The sequence below is a fragment of the Oryctolagus cuniculus genome, chromosome 5, assembly GCF_051225735.1.
Source record: "Oryctolagus cuniculus isolate XC-2025 breed Fujian yellow rabbit chromosome 5, ASM5122573v1, whole genome shotgun sequence".
NCBI classification, from domain to species: domain Eukaryota; kingdom Metazoa; phylum Chordata; class Mammalia; order Lagomorpha; family Leporidae; genus Oryctolagus; species Oryctolagus cuniculus.
Window position 1 is genome coordinate 86420170 of NC_142871.1, and position 21548 is coordinate 86441717.

General features: G+C 42.8%; 1 pseudogene; it reads left to right on the forward strand.

Moving 5' to 3' along the window:
• LOC100344158 (gliomedin pseudogene) overlaps positions 1 to 9682 on the forward strand; it is a 54681-nt pseudogene extending 44999 nt beyond the window's left edge.
• The last annotated feature ends 11866 nt before the right edge of the window (positions 9683 to 21548 follow it).

Sequence of the window (21548 nt, forward strand, 5' to 3'; positions counted from 1 at the left end):
GTCACAACATGGGAAGCAGTCCACAGAGCAGACTCATAGAATGACAATCACATTAAATAGCACTCTGGGGGCTGGCGCTGTAGTGCAGAGGGTTAATGCCCTGGCCTGAAGCACCGACATCCAGTATAGGCACTGGTTTGAGCCCTGGCAGCCCCACTTCCAATCCGGCTCTCTGCTGTGGCCTAGGAAAGCAGTAGAGGATGGCCCAGGTCTTGGGCCCCTGCACCCATGTGGGAGACCTGGAAGAAGCCCCTGGCTCCTGGCTTTGGATCAGCGCAGCTCTGGTCATTGAGGCCAATTGGGGAGTGAAACAGCGGATGGAGGATCTCTCTCTCTCTCTCTCTCTCTCTCTCTCTCTCTCGGCCTCTCCTCTCTCTGTGTAACTCTGACTTTCAAATGAATAAATATTTAAAAAAAATAGCACTCTGGGGGCCTGTGCTGTAGCACAGCGGGTTAACGCCCTGACCTGAAGCACCAGCAGCCCATATGGGCGCTGGTTCTAGTCCCAGCTGCTCCTCTTCCGATCCAACTCTCTGCTATGCCCTGGGATGGCAGTGGAGGATGGCCCAGGTCCTTGAGTCCCTGCATCCACACAGAAGACCCAGAAGAAGCTCCTGACTCCTGGCTTTGGATCAGCACAGCTCCAGTCTTTGCAGACATCTGGGACCATCTGGGAAGTGAACCAGCAGATGGAAGTCCTTGGGCCCCTGCACCCACAAGGGAGACCCAGAAGCAGGTCCTGGCTCCTGGCTTTGGATTGGCACAGCTCTGGCTGTTGTGGCCAACTGGGGAGTGAACCAGCGGATGGAAGACCTTTCTCTTTCCCTCTCTCTCTCTCTCTGTGTGTGTGTAACTCTGAATTTCAAATAAATAAATCAGTCTTTAAAAAAAAAAAACAAAGTTAATTGAAAATGCATCTTAATGTAGAATGGGACCGGGAATGGGAGAGGAAGGAGGGAATGGGATGGGAGTGGGGGTGAGAAGATGGCAATGCTGGGAAGAATCATGATATTCCTAAGGTTGTACTTATGAAATTTGTACTCATTAAATAAAAGGTTTATAAAAAATAAAATAAAGAACACTGACAGTTACAGAAGACAGTGAGAAAACAGTCATCTATAAGCCAATGAGAAAGGCTGGAGAAGAAACCAATCCTGCTGGCAGTTAGATCTGGACTTCCAGCCTCGAGAACTCTGAGAATATAGACCTTTGTTGTTTAAGCCACCCAGTCTATGGCACTTTGTTATGGCAGCCCTATCAAATGCATGTAATGTATATTAACATATCCCCTGACTTGCTTCAAGTATTACACTCTAATTATTCTTTCCCTCTGATATCTTATTTTTAAATTTTTCTTCTAAGGGTGTGTTTATGTAGCCACCTCAACTCTTTTTTGGAATCCATGAATCTTCTGAAGCTTAAGTCTGTTTAATAATTACTTAATCCTGCTGGATTTTGATCTTAACTGTTTCTCTTTCTAAGTGCTCATATGCCAAATGGCTAATGATTCATTCAGGAAAGTCGTAAGGAATCAGAATCAGGCTGGGAAGGTGGAAAGCATCTAAGGGGCTGCGCTATGGCATAGCGGGTGAAGCCACCACTCACAGTGCTGGCATCCCTTATGGGTGCCAGTTCAAGTCCCGACTGCTCCACTTCCAATCCAGCTCTCTGCTAAGGCCTGGGAAAGCAGTAAAAGATGGCCCAAGTTCTTGGGCACCTGCACCCACGTAGGAGATCAGGAAGAATCTCCTGGCCCTGGCTTTAGATTAGCCTAACCCTGGCTGTTTTGCCATTTGAGGAGTAAAGCAGTGCGTGGGAGGTATCTGTATCTCTCTCTCTCTCTCTCTCTCTCTCTCTCTCTCTCTCTCTCTCTAACTCTCCCTTTCAAATAAATATTAAGAAAGAAAAGAAAGCATCTAAGAGTATGGATCAAGGCAACTGGAATTGACTTTAGGACCAAAGACTTGAGGAGTGATCTGGATTTTGGGTTCTACTGTTAACAAAATTGACCAATGAAGTGTTTAAGACATCCAGGCTGCATGGTTTTAAGTGAACATTTCTAATGTGTCAAGCATATTGCTAAGCACACAGTTATTTAATTTAATTCATAGGTAGATACTAGTATCTAATTCATTTAATTCAGAGGTAGATACTAGTATATTCATTGTTGGGATGGTAGAACTGAAACACTGAAAAAGTACAGTAGCTTTTTTGAGATCACACATCCAATAAGTGACAGACCTTGCTTTGAAAACCAACAGTCTACAGGGCCGGCACTGTGGCATAGCAGGTAAAGCCGTCCCAGCAGTGCCTGGCATCCCATATTGGCACCCATTGGAGTCCCAGCTGCTCTACTTTGGATCCAGCTCTCTGCTATGGCCTGGGAAAGCAATGGAAAATGGCCCAAGTGCTTGGGCCCTTGCACCCATGTGGGAGACCTGGAGGAAGCTCCTGGCTGCTGCTTTCAGATTGGCATAGCTCAGGCCATTGTGGCCATCCAGGGAACGAATCAGCAAATGGAAGACCTCTCTCTCTCTCTCTCCCTTTCTCTCTCTCTCTCTCTGTCTGCCTCAGCTTCTCTGTAACTGCCTTTCAAGTAAAAAAAGTAAATCTTTAAAAAAAGAAAGAAAGAAAACCAACAGTCTGACTCCAGAGTCCCTGCTCTCAACTGCTGGACTACACTGCAAATTGAGCTCACAGTCAATTCATTTAAACAAATACTGAAAAATTACTGTACATAAACATTGCCCAGGAGATCCTAAAAATACAGACATGAAAATAATATAATTTTGCCCTCAAAAAGCTCTTGGTCTTACTAGGCCAGGCCAATAGCCACACAAATAAACAAATTGTAATACTGTGTAATAGAACAATGAAGAAAAAGAACAAGTTCAAATTTTAGAAACACTATAGTGGAGGAAATGATTCCTGTATTCTAGGGACAGTTTCCCAGGGAGGCTAACCTCTGATCTTCCGATGCAAGAGCTGACATTTGTTATGTAGCTGAAAATAAAAAAGGGGAGATTCCAGGCAAAGAGCACAGTATGTACAACTAGTGTGTTTGGTTAAAGATCAATTAAATGATGTGATCTGCTAATTCTGGAGATAAAACAAAAGACAGATGACAGAAAAGAAGGTGTATTGCTATGATGCTTTCCTGGGTATCTTTGTTTTTTATATTTTTGGGTTTTTTAATATTTTATTTATTTATTTGAGAAGTAGAGTTTTTGACCAAGAAAAGGACAGACAGAAAGATAGATCTTCCATCTACTGATGACCACAACGGCCAGAGCTGAGCCAATTAGAAGCCAGGAGCTTCTTCCAGGTCTTCCACGCAGGTGCAGGGACCCAATAACTTGGGCCATCTTCACTGCTTTCCCAGGCCATAAGCAGAGAGCTGCATTGGAAGAGGAGCAGCTGGGACTCGAACCAGTGCCCATATGGGATGCCGATACCACAGACAGAAGCTTAGCCTACCACACCGTCAGTGCTGCCTTCCCAAACCGGTGTCTTTCTAACTTCACACTTTCCCAATTTTAATCATAACTTCTCTTCCATTTGGGTCCATGGTATGCTTTAATCCACCTGGAGCTATAGCTAATTTCATTTTTAGTTAATTGTATTCAACTCTTCTTATTGCCTGACTGGACTCTGCATTCCTTTTGCATTTATGAAGTCAATAGTATAGCTATTTAATGCACAGATATGAACAAGTAATTACTGTTCACAGAGACAGGGTGATCAAAGAGATAGGTACCTAGAACTGTGGTAGCAAAAGCCAGCGCATATTTTTATCCTGTTGAGTAGGAAGTAACTGAGTACTGAAGGATGAGACAGTATTCCAAGCAGGGGAAATAGCATGTATAAAGGTACAAAGACTTGGAGCAGAGCTTTTATTGGAAACAGGAACTAACTTAACTGGAGTGTAAAATGAACCTAGGAAAATGGTGAGAAATTAATCTGGCCAGATGAGCAAAAACCCCAAAAGAGGGTTGTGTACTCCATATCAAGGAATTTGAATTTTATTTGTTGAGTAATTGGGAGTCACTGAAGAGTTTTAAGAAGCTGTGTGACATGATTAGAGTTTCATTTTAGAAATTGTCACTGGCAGCAGTGAGGGGATGAATTCAAAGCAGAGATATCTGTCAAAAGACTACTGCAGGAGCCAGCACAGTGGCTCACTTGGTTAATCCTCTGCCTGCAGTGCTGGCATCCCGTATGGGCACCGAGTTCTAGTCCCGGGTGCTCCTCTTCCAGGCCAGCTCTCTGCTGTGGCCCAAGAGGGCAGTGGAGGACGGCCCAAGTGCTTGGGCCCCTGCACCCACATGGGAGACCAGGAGGAGGCTAATCCTCCGCCTGTGGCACCACCATCCCTTATGGGCACCGCTTCTAGATCCGGTTGCTCCTCTTCCCGGTTGCTCCTCCTGCAGTCCAGCTCTCTGCTGTGGCCCAGGAGGGCAGTGGAGGATGGCCCAAGTGCTTGGGCCCCTGCACCTGCATGGGAGACCCGGAAGAAGCACCTGGCTCTTGGCTTCGGATCGGCACAGCGCTGGCCATGGCAGCCATTTGGGGAGTGAACTAATGGAAAAAGGAAGACCTTTCTCTCTGACTCTCTCTCTCTCTCACTGTGTATAATTCTACCTGTAAAAAAAAAAAAAAAAAAAAAAAAAAAAGACTACTTCAAAAGACAAGTTGAAGGACAGTTTGGCAACATCTGTCCACACTAAAAATCTGCATATCTTTTGACTCAGCAATTCCACTTGGAAAAATGTATCCTATGGGTACACTTACACAAGTATAAAAGGTTACATACAAGGTAATTCATAGCTTATAAATGTTCATCAACAGTATATCTATAAAATGGAATACTGTAAAACTATTAAAAACCATTTTATGCATTGACAGAAAATGATATCCAATAGTTATTGCTAATTTTTAATTGCAGAATAACATACAGCATATCCTACCATTTAAATAGAAAAGAACAAGCAAAAGTATTTTTACTTTAATAAGCACGCATACATGAGAGAACAACATATACATAAAATATGTCTCTAAAGAGACACTAGAAACTGATAACATTAATAGCCTCCAGGGAAGTGAACTGGGTGGCTCAAATAGAGGGTTCAGAATGAACATTTCACTAGAGTTTTTTTTTTTTTAAGATTTACTTATTTATTTGTTTGAAAGGAAGAATGGCAGAGAAAGGGGGAAGACAGTAAGAGAGACCTTCCATCAAATGGCTGATTCCCAAAAATGCCCACAACAGCTGACAGTAGGTGAGGCTGAAGCCAGGGGCCAGGACCTGGATCCAGGTCTTCCACATGAGTGGCAGGGGTCCAAGTGCTTGGATCATCATCTGCTGCTTTCCCAGCCACATTAGCAAGAAGCTGAATCAGAAGCAGAGCAGTCAGAATTCAAATCAGCACTCAGATATGGGATGCAGATGTTGTGAGCCATAGTTTAATCTCTGTATAACAATGCCCACCCTCAAATTGAAGCTTTTGGTTTTAGAATCATGTGAGTGCCGGTGCCGTGGCTCAATAGGCTAATCCTCCACCTGCGGCGCAGGCACACCGGGTTCTAGTCCCGGTCGGGGCGCCGGATTCTTTCCCGGTTGCCCCTCTTCCAGGCCAGCTCTCTGCTATGGCCCGGGAGTGCAGTGGAGGATGGCCCAGGTCCTTGGGCCCTACACCCGCATGGGAGACCAGGAGAAGCACCTGGCTCCTGGCTTCGGATCAGCGAGGTGCGCCAGCCGCAGCGCACAGGCAGCAATGGCCACTGGGGGGTGAACCAACAGAAAAGGAAGAACTCTCTCTCTCGCTCGCTCGCTCGCTCGCTGTCCACTCTGTCTGTCAAAAAAAAAAAAAAAAAAAAAAAAAAAGGAATCATGTGAGTATATTATCCATTCCTAAATAAATTATCTAATTGCAAATTTAAGGCAGGAAAATCCAAGTGAAAATAAGGAGAGATTCTGAATCAAAACAGAAGCAGGCATAGATAGAAAAAACAAAAGGAAAGAATAGGGAAAAAAACATTAAGCACACAGAAACAAAAGAACTCCATGACTCTTCAAAGTGGCAGGTAAAAGAGAAGAGCTTATAAAAGACCACAGATTTCTCACCTGAGTGACCATATTGGTGTCACTTACCAAGATGAATAAAGATTTAAGGAAAAGAAAATGAGTGTCATTCTGGACATGCATTCTTTGAAGTGTTGTGGGTCCACATATGCAACAACTACTCGATAATTTATTCAGTCAACCATGCAAGACAGTGACAGCATAAACATGGTGGGCAAGTATATCTGAAAGGGAGATACTGGGAGGTAAGAGTCTGAACTCTAAAAAAGGAGCCTGGATGAGAGCTATGGCTATAGATATTAGAGAATTAGAACATATGTGTTTGTTGGGCTGGCATTGTGGTGCAGCAGGTTAAGCTGCCACTTGCAAAGTCAGTATCCCATATCAAAAAGCCAGTCCACTTCTAATCCAGCTTCTTGCTGAGGTGCCTGGGAAGATAGCGGAGATGGTCCAAGTATTTGGGTCCCTGGAACCCATGGGGGAGACCAGAATGGAATTCCTAATTGCTGGTTTCAGCCCAGCCCAGACCTGGCTATTTTGACCATTTGGAGAATAAACCAGTTAAAGCAAGATTTCTCTCTCTCTCTCTCTCTCTCTCTCAAATAAATAAATAAATAAATAAATCTTTTTTAATAAATACATTTTAAATATAAAAGGATGTATGTTACGGAATGAACAATCTCCAAAAAAAACAATCATATGTTGATTTCAGACTTCCAGACTCTGGACTATAACAAAAGTAATTTCTTTATTTTATGTTAAGATTTATTTGGGTTTTTTTTAAAGATTTATTTATTTAGGGGCCAGTGCTGTGGCATAGCAAGTAAAGCTACTGTCTGTGTTGTCACATCCCATGTGGGCACCAGTTCGAAACCCAGCTGCTCCATTTCCAACCAAGCTCTCTGCTATGGCTTAGGCAAGCAGTGGAAAATGGCCCAAGTGCTTGGGTCCCTGCACCCACATGGGAAACCTGGAAGAAGCTCCTGGCTCCTGGCTTCAGATCAGTCCAGCTCCAGCCGTTGCAGCCATTTGAGAAGCAAGCAAGCGGATGGAAGATTCTCTCTTTCTCTCTCTCTCTCTCTCTCCCTCCCTCCCTCCCTCCTCTACCTCTGTAACTCTGCCTTTCAAACTTGAAAATCATAGTTATGGGGGTTGTGGGAAGTCAGAGAGAGTGATCTTCCATCTGCTGGTTCACTCTTCAAATGGCTGAAACAGCCAGGGTTGGGCCAAGCTGAGGCCAGGAACCAGGACCTCCATCCAAGTCTCCCACATGGATCGCAGGGGTCCAAGTACTTAAGTCATCTTCTGCTACTTTCCCAGGTATATTAGCAGGGAGCTAATTAGAAATGGACAAGCTGGGACTTGAACTGGCACCCATATGGGATATGGATCACAGCTAGCAGCTTAATCCACTAAGCCACACCACCAACCCCAAACACATTTATTTATTTGAAAGGCAGAATGAGAGAGAGAGAGAGAGAGAGAGAGAGAATCTTCCATCCACTGATTTACTCTCCAAATGGTCACAATGGCTAGGGCTGGACCATACCACAGTCAGGAGCCTGGAATTTGACCCTGTTCTCCCACATGGGTGGCAGGGACCTAAGAACTTAGGCCATCTCCTACTTTCTCAGGCACATTAGCAGGGAGCTGGATCAGAAATAAAGCAGTGGGTTTGAACCTGGGCTGTTGTTGGATGCCAGCATCACAGTGGGCGTCTTAACCCACTACACCACAACAGCAGCCCCGAAAATGGTTTGAGCCACTCAGTTGGGTCAGGCATATGGCAAACTAGTTAAATGCATTTAGGAAACCCACATTCCATAGGAAAGTGCCTGAGTTCTAGACCCAGCTCTGCTTCTGAGTCCAGTTCCCAGCTAATGTACACCATGGGAGGCAACAGGTAATGGCTCAAGTATTTAGGTCCCTGGCACCCATTTAGGAAACCTGGATTGAGTTCTGAGCTTGAGGCCCTGCTGCTGAGGGCATCTGGATAGTCAACCAGCAGGTGGAAGATCTCTCTCTCTCTCTGTCTCTCTCACTTTGCCTTTTAAATAAAGTGAAAATAAGCAAATAAAATTTTAAATAAATAAATAAGGAACACTAAGTCACCTATTCTGTGGTAGTTTGTTATGGCAACACTAGCAAGCTAAACCGTGAGCCATGAGCATGACTTCACATCTTTTTAAACACAAATCACAGACATTCCTGAGAAGGATTGCAGCAGAGGCATGGTTATTCAATCTCCACAAACCTAACCATAAAAACCAATAAAGTGAGGCAGGCACATGAGCTAGCAGTTAGGACACTGATTGGGATGCCCACGTCCCATATCCAAATACCCAAGTGCAAGTACCAGCTCAATTTCTGATTTCAGGTTCCTGCCAATGTACATCCTGGAAGGCAGCAGGTGATCTCAATATGGGAGACCTGGATTGAGTTCCTGGTTCCTGACTCCAGCCTGACCTAGCCTTGCCACTGTGAGCATTTTGAAAGTGAACCAGTGAGCCACAGGAAATCCAGGGGAAAAGGGAGAGAGGGGGGACGTCGGTGAACTGGGCTCGACTGGCAACGAGGCCCCGCCGGGGCAGAAGGGAGCCAAGGGAGATGCGTCCAATGATGTGCTTGTAGCAGGTGCCAAAGGTGACCCAGGCCCAGCCGGCCCACCTGGGCCCCCAGACCCCCCAGGGCCTCCAGGGCCCCCTGGAAGCAGAAGATCCAAAGGCCCTCAGCAGCCAAACCTGTTCAATGGCCAGTGCCCAGGCGAGACATGTGCCATACCCAATGATGACACCTTGGTTGGAAAAGTTGATGAGAAAGTCAATGAGCATCACTCCCCCAAAGCAGAATCAACGATCACCTCCATTGGGAACCCAACACAAGTCTTCAAGGTCAAGGAGAATTTTGGGGCTTGGATACAAGAGTCTGCTATTAAGAACGACAGCTGCATCTGGGTGACTGAACACTTTTCAGGCATCATGGTGATGGAATTCAAAGACCAGACCGTCCTCCTGAACGGCAGCTGCACGATCATTCACCTCCTACTATTTCCATGGCTGCGGCCACACCGTGTACAACAACTCTCTCTACTACCACAAAGGGGGCTCCAACACCATCGTGAGATTCGATTTTGGCAAAGAAACATCTGAAACGCTGAAGCTTAAAAACTCCCGGTATTTTGACTGCAAATACCTTTTCGTCAATTCCAAGACGTACTTCAACCTGGCTATGGACGAACAGGAGCTGTGGGTCATCTACGCTTCGAGCGCGGATGGCTCGAGCTTCCTTGTTGTGCAGCTGGAGGAGAGGACCTTCTCTGTGGCACAGCACATCAATACCACCTACCCAAAGTCCAAGGCAGGCAACGCCTTCATCGCCCACGGGATCCTCTACGTCACAGACACCAAAGACACAAGGATAACGTTCGCCTTCGATCTGTTAGGAGGAAAGCAGATCAACGCCAGCTTTGATGTCAGAACTTCCCAGTCTGTTCTGGCCATGTTAGCCTACAACATGAGAGACCAGCACCTGTACTCCTGGGAAGATGGCCACCTGCTGCTGTACCCAGTGCAGTTCCTGGCGGCTCCGTTCAGCCAGTGATGTGCTGCATTCTCTTTTCCTCACTGGATCTCACATGTCTTCTGGGACCGTTTCTGTCCCATCAGGAAAACCTGTCTTTAAAGGTAGCCGGGTTCTTAGAGCTTAATCTCCTATCATGTGCATTCCTGTAGTCAGCGAGCCCCCTGTGAAACCCTAGTGCCCGCAGTGGGGTAGCATCAGGCTGGAAGTTGCAATGGCCCTGGAGCTTCCTCCACATATGAATTGGCCAGATTGCCACCCCTTCCTTGGGCCTTGGTTTCTCCATTGGTAATATTCAGCAGGTGGCCAAGAAAATGGGCACAGTTTTCTCTACCTACAAGAAATTCTGTGGTTTTTGGCTACCGCTACTCTCATAGTTTTTATAGACCAGTTTTCTGTTTTTTGTAGCTGGATGCTAAGTAACTTTACCTGTAAGATCATAGTCCTGTTGCTTCAACAGTGAATTCTGCAGTGCTGTGGGAAAATGCACTGAGCCTTTATGGCTTCTAAGGCACCATGCCGTCCATAATTTATTATTTTTCTCCACATTGCACCTGCTGCCTCAGAATGACCTGACCCTCTGCCCTTGATTGCAGCTCCCCGATCAGCAAAAGCCAAGAGCAGCTACATGCTCAGGCTTCTCAGTGAGACAGCATTGGCCCTTCCAGGTTTCTATCCATTTCCCTTCAGGTTGACTTGCAGCAGTGGGTCTCCAGGGTACTCCGGCTGCTGCTGCTGCTGCTTCTTTTTTTAAGGGAAAGGGTTTACTGATGGAAATCCGACAGATTGGAGTGAAGGGGCGAAGAAGAAAGAGCGGGGTCAAAAGAAAGAGACAGTGAGTCTGGCTTCTTCTACCACAGCCACAGATCCAGAGTAAAGGCCCCCCCCCCCGCCCTTGCCTTAGCCATGGTTTCAGTTCCCACAGTTAACCATAGTCCAAGAATACATCCAGTACAAGGAGGGATTAAAATATTCAGAGTGACACAGAGATAGAGGCCACATTTGCATAACCTTTATTACAACATATGGTTACAGTTGTTCTACTTAGTTATTAGTTATTGTTGTTAATCTCCAGCTCTGCATCATTTACAAATTGAACGTTATCATAGGTATATGTAGGGAAAAAACCATGGCCTATATAGGGGTCAGCATTGTCTGTGGTTTCGTGCCGGAGAACAGGGGACTGCTGGACTACATGCTGTGGGAATGGACAATGTCTGGCCGGAACTGTAACACTCTATGGTCTTTGGAAGAGAGGTACCATTTGTGAGTTTATCTAGATCAGGGGGTGGGAAAACTGGACATAAGCCAGTTCTTCACATGTTCTTGTAACAAAAGCTTTATTAAAACAGAAAAAAAAAAAAGAAAGTAAACCAGTGAATAGGAATTCTCTGTCCAGCTGTTGGTCTGTCTCTCTGCCTCTCAAACAAATAATAAATAATTTTTTTAAAAATTATAATAATAATATAAAAAGCCTATGGAAAAAACCTACAACAAAAATAAGTGATAGGCCACCCCAAAATGTGAGTATAGAGGCATAAACAACAGCTGCAAGAGCAGAAGGATGTGAAGAAAAGCTAAGGGCAGCTCATCTGAGAATCTCAAAAGAGCCAACAGGTGTTCACTGGAAAGTTCAAAGGGTCAGTTTAAGAATAGTACCTGAAACTAGGAACGCTTTTGTACATCCTAATATCAGGGGTCTGTATTAAGGTTGGAAGGGGATGGAACAATCTTGACCGTATATATAAAGGTCCTTCAAAAAGTTTGTGAGAAAATGGGATTAAAAGATGTTTATTTTGATGCAAAAAAATTTGAGATCATACATTTTTTTTTGACAGGCAGAGTGGACAGTGAGAGAGAGAGACAGAGAGAAAGGTCTTCCTTTGCCGTTGGTTCACCCTCCAATGGCCGCCGCGGCTGGCGCACCGCACTGATCCGATGGCAGGAACCAGGTACTTCTCCTGGTCTCCCATGGGGTGCAGGGCCCAGTACTTGGGCCATCCTCCACTGCACTCCCGGGCCACAGCAGAGAGCTGGCCTGGAAGAGGGGCAACCGGGAAAGAATCCGGCGCCCCGACCGGGACTAGAACCCGGTGTGCCGGCGCCACAAGGCGGAGGATTAGCCTAGTGAGCCGCGGCACCGGCTGGAGATCATATATATTTTTAAGCACATTCTCCATTAACTTTATGTGGATCCCTCACAGCTAAGAGATCCCAAGGTAGAGGCTGGCACTGTAGCACAGCAGGATAAGCAGCTGCTTGTGATGCCAGCATTCCATATCAAATTGACATTTTCAGTGCTGGCTGCACTTCTGATTTAGCTCCCTAATTTGCCTTAAAAAGCAGTGGAAGAGGGGCCAGTGCTGTGGTATGGTAGGTTAAGCCTCCACTTGTGGCACCAGCGTCCCATATAGGCACCAGTTCACGTCTCAGCTGCTCCTCTTCCAATCCAACTCTCTGCACTCTCATGGGAGATCTGGGAAAAGCTCTTGGCTTCAGATGGGCCCAGCTCCAACTGTTGCAGACATTTGGGGAGTGAACCATCAGATGGAAGACCTGTCTCTCTGCCTCTCCCTCTCTCTATAACTCTGCCTCTCAAATAAGTAAGTAAATCTTAAAAAAAGAAGAAGGAGGAGGAGGAGGAGGAGGAGAAAGAAAGAATAAGGAAAAGAAAGAAAAAAGAAGGAAAAGAAAGAAAGAGAGAAAAAGAAAACAGTGAAAGATAGCCCAAGTGCTTGGGCTCCTGCCAACTATTGGCACACCCAAATGCAGTTTCACAGCCTTCTGGCTTCAGCCTGGACCAGCCCATATCACTGGCCATTTGGAAAGTGAACCACTGGATGGTGGATGGAAGAGGCTGCTCGCTCTATCTATCTCTTATCTGTATATCTGTATCTCTCTTTCTCTCTCTGCCTATCAAATAAGCAAATAAATAAATCTTTAAGAAGAAAAGACCCTTAGGTATAGCCCCACATTGAGGAAAAACTGCTGAGGGTAGAATCAAGTTGAGTAACACAGTGACAACAGAGAAAAAGGAAAGAAAAGATTCATGTAGAAATGGAAAAGATAAACAAAACTCAGAGAGCTTAAAAAATGAGCTATCATATTGTTTAAGACTTCACAAGCATAAAAGAAAAGGGAATTCCAGAGTTAAGAAGTTAGAAAACCTGTCCTGCAATAGTCTGCTTTCAAAAGGGCAGGAAAATTAATTTTATATAAAAATGAGCAACATGGGTCAATGTTTAGTTAACAATTGAGACACCTGTGCTCCACATCTGATTGCCTGAATTTGATTCCTGGCCCTGACCCTGGCTCCTGAATCCAGCTTCCTATGAATGAAGACCCTAGGAAGCAATGATGATGGCTCAAACAGTTGAGTCCCAGGCACCCATTTGGGAAATGTAGATTGCAGTATCACTCCCAGCTTTGGCCCTGGCACAGCTCCAGCTGTTAGATCAAACTTTTTTTTTGCTCTCTGTCTTTCTGCCTCTCAAGACAATGAATAAAATTTTCTAAAGATTTTTTTAAAACATTGCATTAGAATTTAAAAAAATGAGCAACAAAAAAATAAAGGTCAAAGTCCATGCATACAAAGTTACTATTAAAAAAAAAAAAAAGAGGATAAGGAGTATCATGTCATCCTCATAGATGTTGAAAACACATAGAACAGATGAAAATTTGGGCTTACAATTCCAAAACAAGCTGAAACATGATATGAAAGAACAGAAAAAAAAAAAAAAAAAAAAAAAAAACAAAACAAAAAAAACCTAGGAAAGAATTACACATATAGTCTTAATTTCTACAATGGCTTATTTTCAGTTAACTTTATACTTGTAAGATTAACCCTCACTAATTAACCCTACACTAACTAAAGAGTTCAACAAATAGTAAGAAGAAAAAAAAACTGTTCCTCAATAGCAGAGACAAGGGCTGTATACAATCATTGGTATTCTAGTTATCATGGATCAAGAAAAACATATGGTATTTGTCTTTGGGGGACTGGTGTATTACACTAATTATAATAGTTTCCAGTTGCATCCATTTTGTTGCAAAAGATGGGATTTCTTTCTTTTACATGGCTGAGTAGTATTCCATAGTGTATACATACCATAATTTCATATCCAGTAATCAGTTTGTAGACATCTGGGTTGATTCCATATCTTAGCTTATTGTGAATTGAGTGGCAATAAACATGGGGATACAGATAACTCTTTCATCTGCTGATTTTAATTCTCTTGGGTAAATTCCCAGGAGTAGGATTGCTGGGTTGGTATGTCTATTTATCTATATCTATATTATGGTATATCTATTTTCAATTTTCTGAGGATGCCCACTTTCACCATTACTATTGAATATACTTATGAAAGGTTAAGCCAGAGCTGTTAGGCAAGAAAAAAATTTAAAGAGATACAAATTGGAAAGGAGGAAGTCAAATCATCCCTATTTGCGGATGACATGATCCTCTAAATAGGGGAATAAAAAGGCTCCACGAAGACGCTATTGGAACTCATAAGAGTTTGGTAAAGTTGCTGGATATAAAATCAACACACAAAAATCAATAACCTTTGTATACAGACAGTGCCATGGGTGAAAAGAGCTTCTAAGATCAGTCTCATTCAGAATAGCTACAAAAAAATCAAATAACTTGGAATAAATTTAATCAGGGATGTCAAATATCTCTACAACGAAAATTATAAAACACTAAAGAAAAAAATAGAAGACACAAAAATATGGGGAAATCTTCCATGCTCATGGATTGGAAGAATTAATTTCATCAAAATGGACATACTACAGATGGACAGCTTACAGATTCAGTGTAATCCCAATCAAAATACCAATGACATTCTTCTCAGATCTAGAAAAAAAAGATGCTAAAATTAACTTGGAAATACAAGAGACACTTAATAGCTAAAGCAATCTTAAGTAACAAAAACAAAGCTGGAGGCATCACAAAAGCAGACTTCAAGACATACTACATGGCAATTAAAATCTAAACAGCCTAGTACTGGCACAAAAATAGGCATATAGACCAATGGAACAGAATGGAAACCCCAGAAACTAACCCATGCATCTACAACCAATTAGCATTTGACGAAGGAGCTGAAATAAATCCTGGAGTAAGGACAGTCTTTTCAACAAATGGTGCTGGGAAAATTTGATCTTCACATGCAAAAGTATGAAACAAGGCCCCCTACCTTATACTTTATACAAAAATCAATTCAAAATGGATCAAGGTTCTAAATCTGTGAACTGATACCATCAAATTACTAGAGTAAAACATCAGGTAAACTCTGTAAGACATTGGTGTAGGCAAAGCCTTCTTTGAAAAGACCCCAGAAGCACAGGCAATCCAAGCAAAAATAGACAAATGAATCAGATTACATTAAGCTAAGATGCTTCCACACTGCAAAGGAAACGCTCAATAGAGTGAAGAGGCAACTAACAGAATGGGAGAAAATATTTACAAATTATGCAACTTATTAATAGCCAGAATCTACAAAGAACTCAAGAAACTCAACAACAAAACAAACAATCAAGTCAATAAATGGGCAAAGGACATGAATAAACATTTTTCAAAGTATGAAATACAGATGGCCAACAGATATAAGAAAAATACTCAGGATCACTAGCCATCATGGAGATGCAAATCAAAACCACAGAGAGGTTTCACCTCATGCCAGTTAGAATGGCTGTCATCCAAAAATCAAAAAACAATAAATTCTGGCAAGGATGTGGGGAAAAGGATACCCTAGCCCACTGTTGGTGGGACTGTAAACCAGTGCAACCAATTTGGAAGACAGTATGGAGATTCCTCAGAGACCTGAAGTAGATCTGCCATATGAATCAGCCATCCCACTCCTAGGAATTTACCCAAAGGAAATTACTTAAGCATATGAAAGAATTATTTGTACTCCCAAGTAATTTTAGCTCAATTCACAATAGCTAAGATGTATAATCAACCCAGATGTCCATCTGGTATACATACACTATGGAATATTATTTAGCCATAAAAATTGGATGCAACTGGAAACCATTATGCCAGTCTCAAAAAGACAAATATGTTTTCTCTGATATGTAGCAGTTAAAATAGAATACAAAAAAGTATAGGAATGAAACGATATGATTGTCATTTTTAGCTCATGTTTGTACTCTTGTGGAACTGTGGTCTTCCTACTTTTTACTTGTTGAATACTATGATTAGTGGCAAATTAAGCCTATGAATTAGAGTGGATTAAAATTATGCCCTTGCAAAAACTGAAGAAGAGAGCTGAGGGAGGGAGGATGGTCAAGAGGAACAGGGAAGTGAGGAAAGTGTGATTGTCTTCTTGGAACTGTACCTATGGAATGTATAAAATCTGTTCTTTTTATATTAATAAAATTTTTTAAATACAATGGGATCTGCACTGGCATTATCTCATTTCTTTTTTTCTAAATGAATAAAAAGCAGTAGACTGGCTTTTAACATGTGAAGCACCCTTCAGAAATGTCACCATCAGATTTGTCTCCACATATTCTCCCTAAAGTGTCAAAAAGAGCATAAATTGCTTCAGACTTCAATTTGCTCAAGTAAATATCCTAATTCTCATCATAATGTATGCATATGTTAAACACCATTCCCTTGTTAGTATGCTTTCTCTTTGGGTTACTTAGGATTAACTTTGGTTGCATGTAACAGAATACTCTAAATAATATGCCTTAAACACCACATGGCCAGAAACACAGAGTTTGGCAGTCCAAAATTTTTTATGAGACCCACAGTCATCAGAGAACCAGACTTCTACCTACTGCACCTCACTAGATTGTAATCTACATTCCCAAGGTCATCTTATTACCCTAGATGCTTCTAACAGCTCTAGTCTTTTTATCCATATCCAGGCAGTGGGGAGAAAAGCAAGAAAGACAGAAAGATAAAAGATACTTTTACTTAAGAGGTCTTCCCAAAAATCTTGCCCAAAAATTTCCACTTAAATCTTTCTAGCTAGAGCTTAGTCACACAGCCACAGTCAGATTCAGAGCAAGGTAGGAAATTTGACTTCCAGTTGGGCACCTTGAAACCCCAAGTAAATTCATAGTATTACTAAAAAGAAGGGGAAAATGGATAATAAGAGACAAGTCACTGTCTCTGCCATAGAGTTCCCTTTCTCGATCCCAATTTTTAAACATATAAAAACATTTTAAATATATAAGAAACTTGGAAGAATAGTGGATAACTTTCATTATACATCTCCTGTATTCAAGTAATGCCATCAATGCATACTTTATATGCACTACCTGGATTAAATAATTGTTAATAAATTACCATATTTGTTTTGTTTTATTGTATATATGTGTCTGTATTGCGTATTCATGTGTGTAACTAGTTCACAATATTCTCTTCCCTTCCTATACACATACGCAATACAGGAAGGGAAGAGAATATTGTGAACTAGTTACACACATGAAGTATGTACACACAAATATAAACATACATGTGTTTCATATATACATATACATGTTTCATATATACATATATATTCCTGAATCATTGGGCATTTTTTTAACTTTTATTTAATGAATATAAATTTCCAAAGTATAGCTTATGGATTACAATGGCTTCCCCCCCATAATGTCCCTCCTACCCACAACCCTCCCCTCTCCCACTCCCTCTTCCCATCCATTCACATTAAGATTCATTTTCAATTATCTTTTTTTATTTTTTTTATTTTTTATTTATTTTTTTTATTTTTTGACAGGCAGAGTGGACAGTGAGAGAGAGAGACAGAGAGAAAGGTCTTCCTTTGCCGTTGGTTCACCCTCCAATGGCCGCCGCGGCCGGCACACTGTGGCCGGCGCACTGCGCTGATCCGAAGGCAGGAGCCAGGTACTTATCCTGGTCTCCCATGGGGTGCAGGGCCCAAGTACTTGGGCCATCCTCCACTGCACTCCCGGGCCACAGCAGAGAGCTGGCCTGGAAGAGGGGCAACCAGGACAGAATCCGGTGCCCCGACCGGGACTAGAACCCGGTGTGCCGGCGCCGCAAGGCGGAGGATTAGCCTAGTGAGCCGTGGCGCTGGCCTTTCAATTATCTTTATATACAGAAGATCAATTTAGTATATATTAAGTAACGCTTTCAACAGTTTGCACACATATAGAAACACAAAGTGTAAAATACTGTTTGAGTACTAGTTATAGCATTAAATCACAATGTACAGCAGATTTAGGACAGAGATCCTACACGAGGAGTAAGTGCACAGTGACTCCTGTTGTTGACTTAACAAACTGACACTCCTGTTAATGGCACCATTGGGCATTTCTAAATGGATCATTTTTTAAGTGGGAGGCAGATATTTGGCTCAAGGGCTAAGACACACATCGTGATACCTGCATAACATCATATAGTCCCTGGATTATGCTTCCAATCCAGCTTCCTCCTAATGCATACCATAGGAGGCAGAAGTTATGACTCAAGTACTTTATTACCTGCCAACCACTTGGGAAATTAGATTGAGATTTAGATTCCTGGCTTTAGCCTGGACCAGTTCCTCCTATTGTGGGCATTTGGGGATTGAACCTGTGAGTGAAAGATCGCTCTCTCTCTCTCTCTCTCTCTCTCTCTCAGCCCTTCAAGTAAAATTAAAGTAAATAAATTTTTAAATAATGCATGTGAAATATATGTATTAAAATAGATGATAAACAGATTAATCTGAAGACTATTATTTCAGGGATCATTTCTATCCTTTGATAGATCTATCTGGGCCAAATGCAAGTAAGATATAGACATTCTGAGTCTTTACCCAAAAACATTTCTTTTTTTTTAAAGATTTATTCATTTATTTGAAAGTCAGGGTTACACAGAAGGAGGAAAGGCAGAGAGAGAGAGGGGCGGGGGAGGGAGAGGAAGAGGGAGAGAGAGAGAGGTCTTCCATCTGCTGGTTCACTCCCCAATTGGCTGCAATGGCCGGAGCTGAGCCAATCCGAAGCCAGGAGCCAGGAGCTTCTCTGGCTCTCCCACGTGGTTGCAGGGGCCCAAGGACTTGGGCCATCTTCTATTGCTTTCCCAGGCCATAGCAGAGAGCTGGATCAGAAGTGGAGCAGCCGGGACTTGAACCAGCACCCATAGAGGATGCCGGCACTTCAGGTCAGAGTGTTAACCTGCTGTACCACAGTGCCAGCCCCTACCCAAAAACATTTCATTACATATATTCTTTTTTTTTTTTTTTTTTTTTTTTTGGACAGGCAGAGTGGTCAGTGAGAGAGACAGAGAGAAAGGTCTTCCTTCGCCATTGGTTCACCCTCCAATGGCCGCCCGCAGCCAGTGCACCGCGCTGATCCGAAGGCAGGAGCCAGGTACTTATCCTGGTCTCCCATGGGGTGCAGGGCCCAAGGACTTGGGCCATCCTCCACTGCACTCCCTGGCCACAGCAGAGAGCTGGCCTGGAAGAGGGGCATCCGGGACAGAATCCAGCGCCCCGACCGGGACTAGAACCCGGTGTGCCGGCCCTGCAAGGCAGAGGATTAGCCTAGTGAGCCGTGGCGTCAGCTCTCATTACATATATTCTAAGAATTAGAAGATTCTCACTTAGGCACAATAATATTAACACGTTTATCAAAATTTTAATACCTTAATATGATATAATATCCAATTCAAATTCAAATTTCTCATTTGTCTACAAGATGCCTTTTTTCCTGACTTTTTTTAAACCACAATTTATTCACTGCTATTCATTGTTGTGTCTCTTTAATGTATTTTAATTCAGAGGTTTTCTAATAGCCACAAAGTTTAAATATAGCAAACAATTGATGACTATTTCTAGGTTATGCAGTATGTAGATAAAGTATACATATAATATAAATCAATGCTGATGAACCTTTGTGTTTAACATAACTGTTCCCAAATAAGTTGATTTCCAATGTATCATTCTTAAAATGACATCTTGGAGAGGTTTTCAGGATGGCAGAATAAGGAGGGAGCTTACTGCTCTAGTCTAGGGGAAGATAGTATAAAAGAAAATGGAGTACAGTCTCAGGGAAGAGTTATGGAAAAAGTGGCAGAGGAAACTACATGCACATTAGAGAGACATTATGGACCTACATGGAAGGTGTGGACATGCACAACTCAGGACCCAGCAGCTGAGAGTCTTAGTATCAGCTTTGGAGAGTGAGGTGAGATGAGACTGCAGCAGCCCAAGTCACTGGCAATAAAGCTGTGGGAAAAGCCTGGCGTGAGTCTGGCTTGAAGTTCTGTGGAGGACTGTTTACCTGCCAACCTAGAGGAGGAAAAAGGGGACCACATTTCTCTCTCCCTGACCAGCTGGCACCAGTGTCCTGTAACTAGCTGATAGACTGCGGGTGCCATTTTGGACATATGTAACAGCTGTGCCAGATCGTGTCTGTATGCCAGACTATGAGCTGAGAGGAGACACCTGAGTCTGGATGGGAGCGTTGACAGGGGACTGGGTGCTTGTGACTGTGAGAGCCTTGTGTGCTGGGACTGTGAAAACACCGTGGCTGAGTGGGAGGGCTCAGGGAGTGGCTAGGTCTTTGGGCATTCACTGTGTGTCTCCACATGCTTGGGGCACTCTGATTCCCTGGTGAGGATCATTGTGGTGGGATCCATGCTTACACTGAGGGCTACAAGGATCCTTTGTGTGGTTCTTGCAGCAGTGTAGACAAATATATTTAGACAGGGCTATAAGCAAAGTGAAAGTTCTCTCCTCCCTTCAGAGAAAAGTACCTCCTTCTTTGATGGCCCCTTCTTTCCACTGGGGTCTCATTCACAGAGATCCTTCATGTGGATCATTTTTTGCCATTGTCTTCGCTTTCCATGTCTGAAATGCTCTCATGGGTTTTTCAGCCAGATCCAAATGCCTTAAGGGCTGATTCTGAGGTCAGAGTGCTGTTTAGGGAGTTTGTCATTCTATGAGTTTGCTCTGTGGACTGCTTCCCATGTTGGATCATTCTCTCCTTTTTAATTCTATCTTTTGTTATTCCAGACACTTGGTCTTATTTATGTGATCCCTTTGACAATCCTATCTATATGATCAGTTACACCCTAAAATGATCATTTTAATATGTAAGATGGCGTTACTACCACCCAGCTTAATGAGCTTTGGAGTCCAATGGCAAGTTTTTAGATTTACCCTTAGGGGTAAGTCTGTGGGAACATGTACCGAACTGTACACATCTTCCCTCTATTATTCCTACTCTTATTTTTTTACTGGAATCTATTTTCAATTGGATTTAAGTACCTGTGAATAATTCTGCAGGTACTTTTCAAAAGAGGAAGTCCAAATGGCCAACAGATACATGAAAAAGCACTCAGGATTACTAGCCATCAGGGAAATGCAAATCAAAACCACAATGAGGTTTCACCCCACCCCAGTTAAAAAAATGACTTTCATACAGAAATGAACAAACAACAAATGCTGTTGAGGATGTGAGGGAAAAGGTACCCTAATCCACTGTTTCTGGAAATGTAAACTGGTACAGCCACTATGGATGACAGTGTGAAGATACTTCAGAAATCTTAACACAGACTTACCATATGACCAGCCATTCCACTCCCGGGAATTTACCCAAGGGAAATAAAACAAACAAAAACAACAACAACAACAAAAAGTTATCTGCACCTCCATGTTTATTGCAGCTCAATTCAAAATACCTAAGATATTGAATCAACCCAAATGGACATCAGCTAAACATTGGATAAAGAAATTATGGGAATATGTACACCATGGAATATCACAAAGTGGTAAAAAAAAATGAAATCCTCTCATTTGCAACAAAATGGATGAAACTGGAAAACACCATACTAAGTGAAATAAGCCAGTCCCAAAAGGACAAATACCATATGTTACTCCTGATCTGTGATAACTAATATAGAGCACCTAAAAGGCAATCTGTAGAA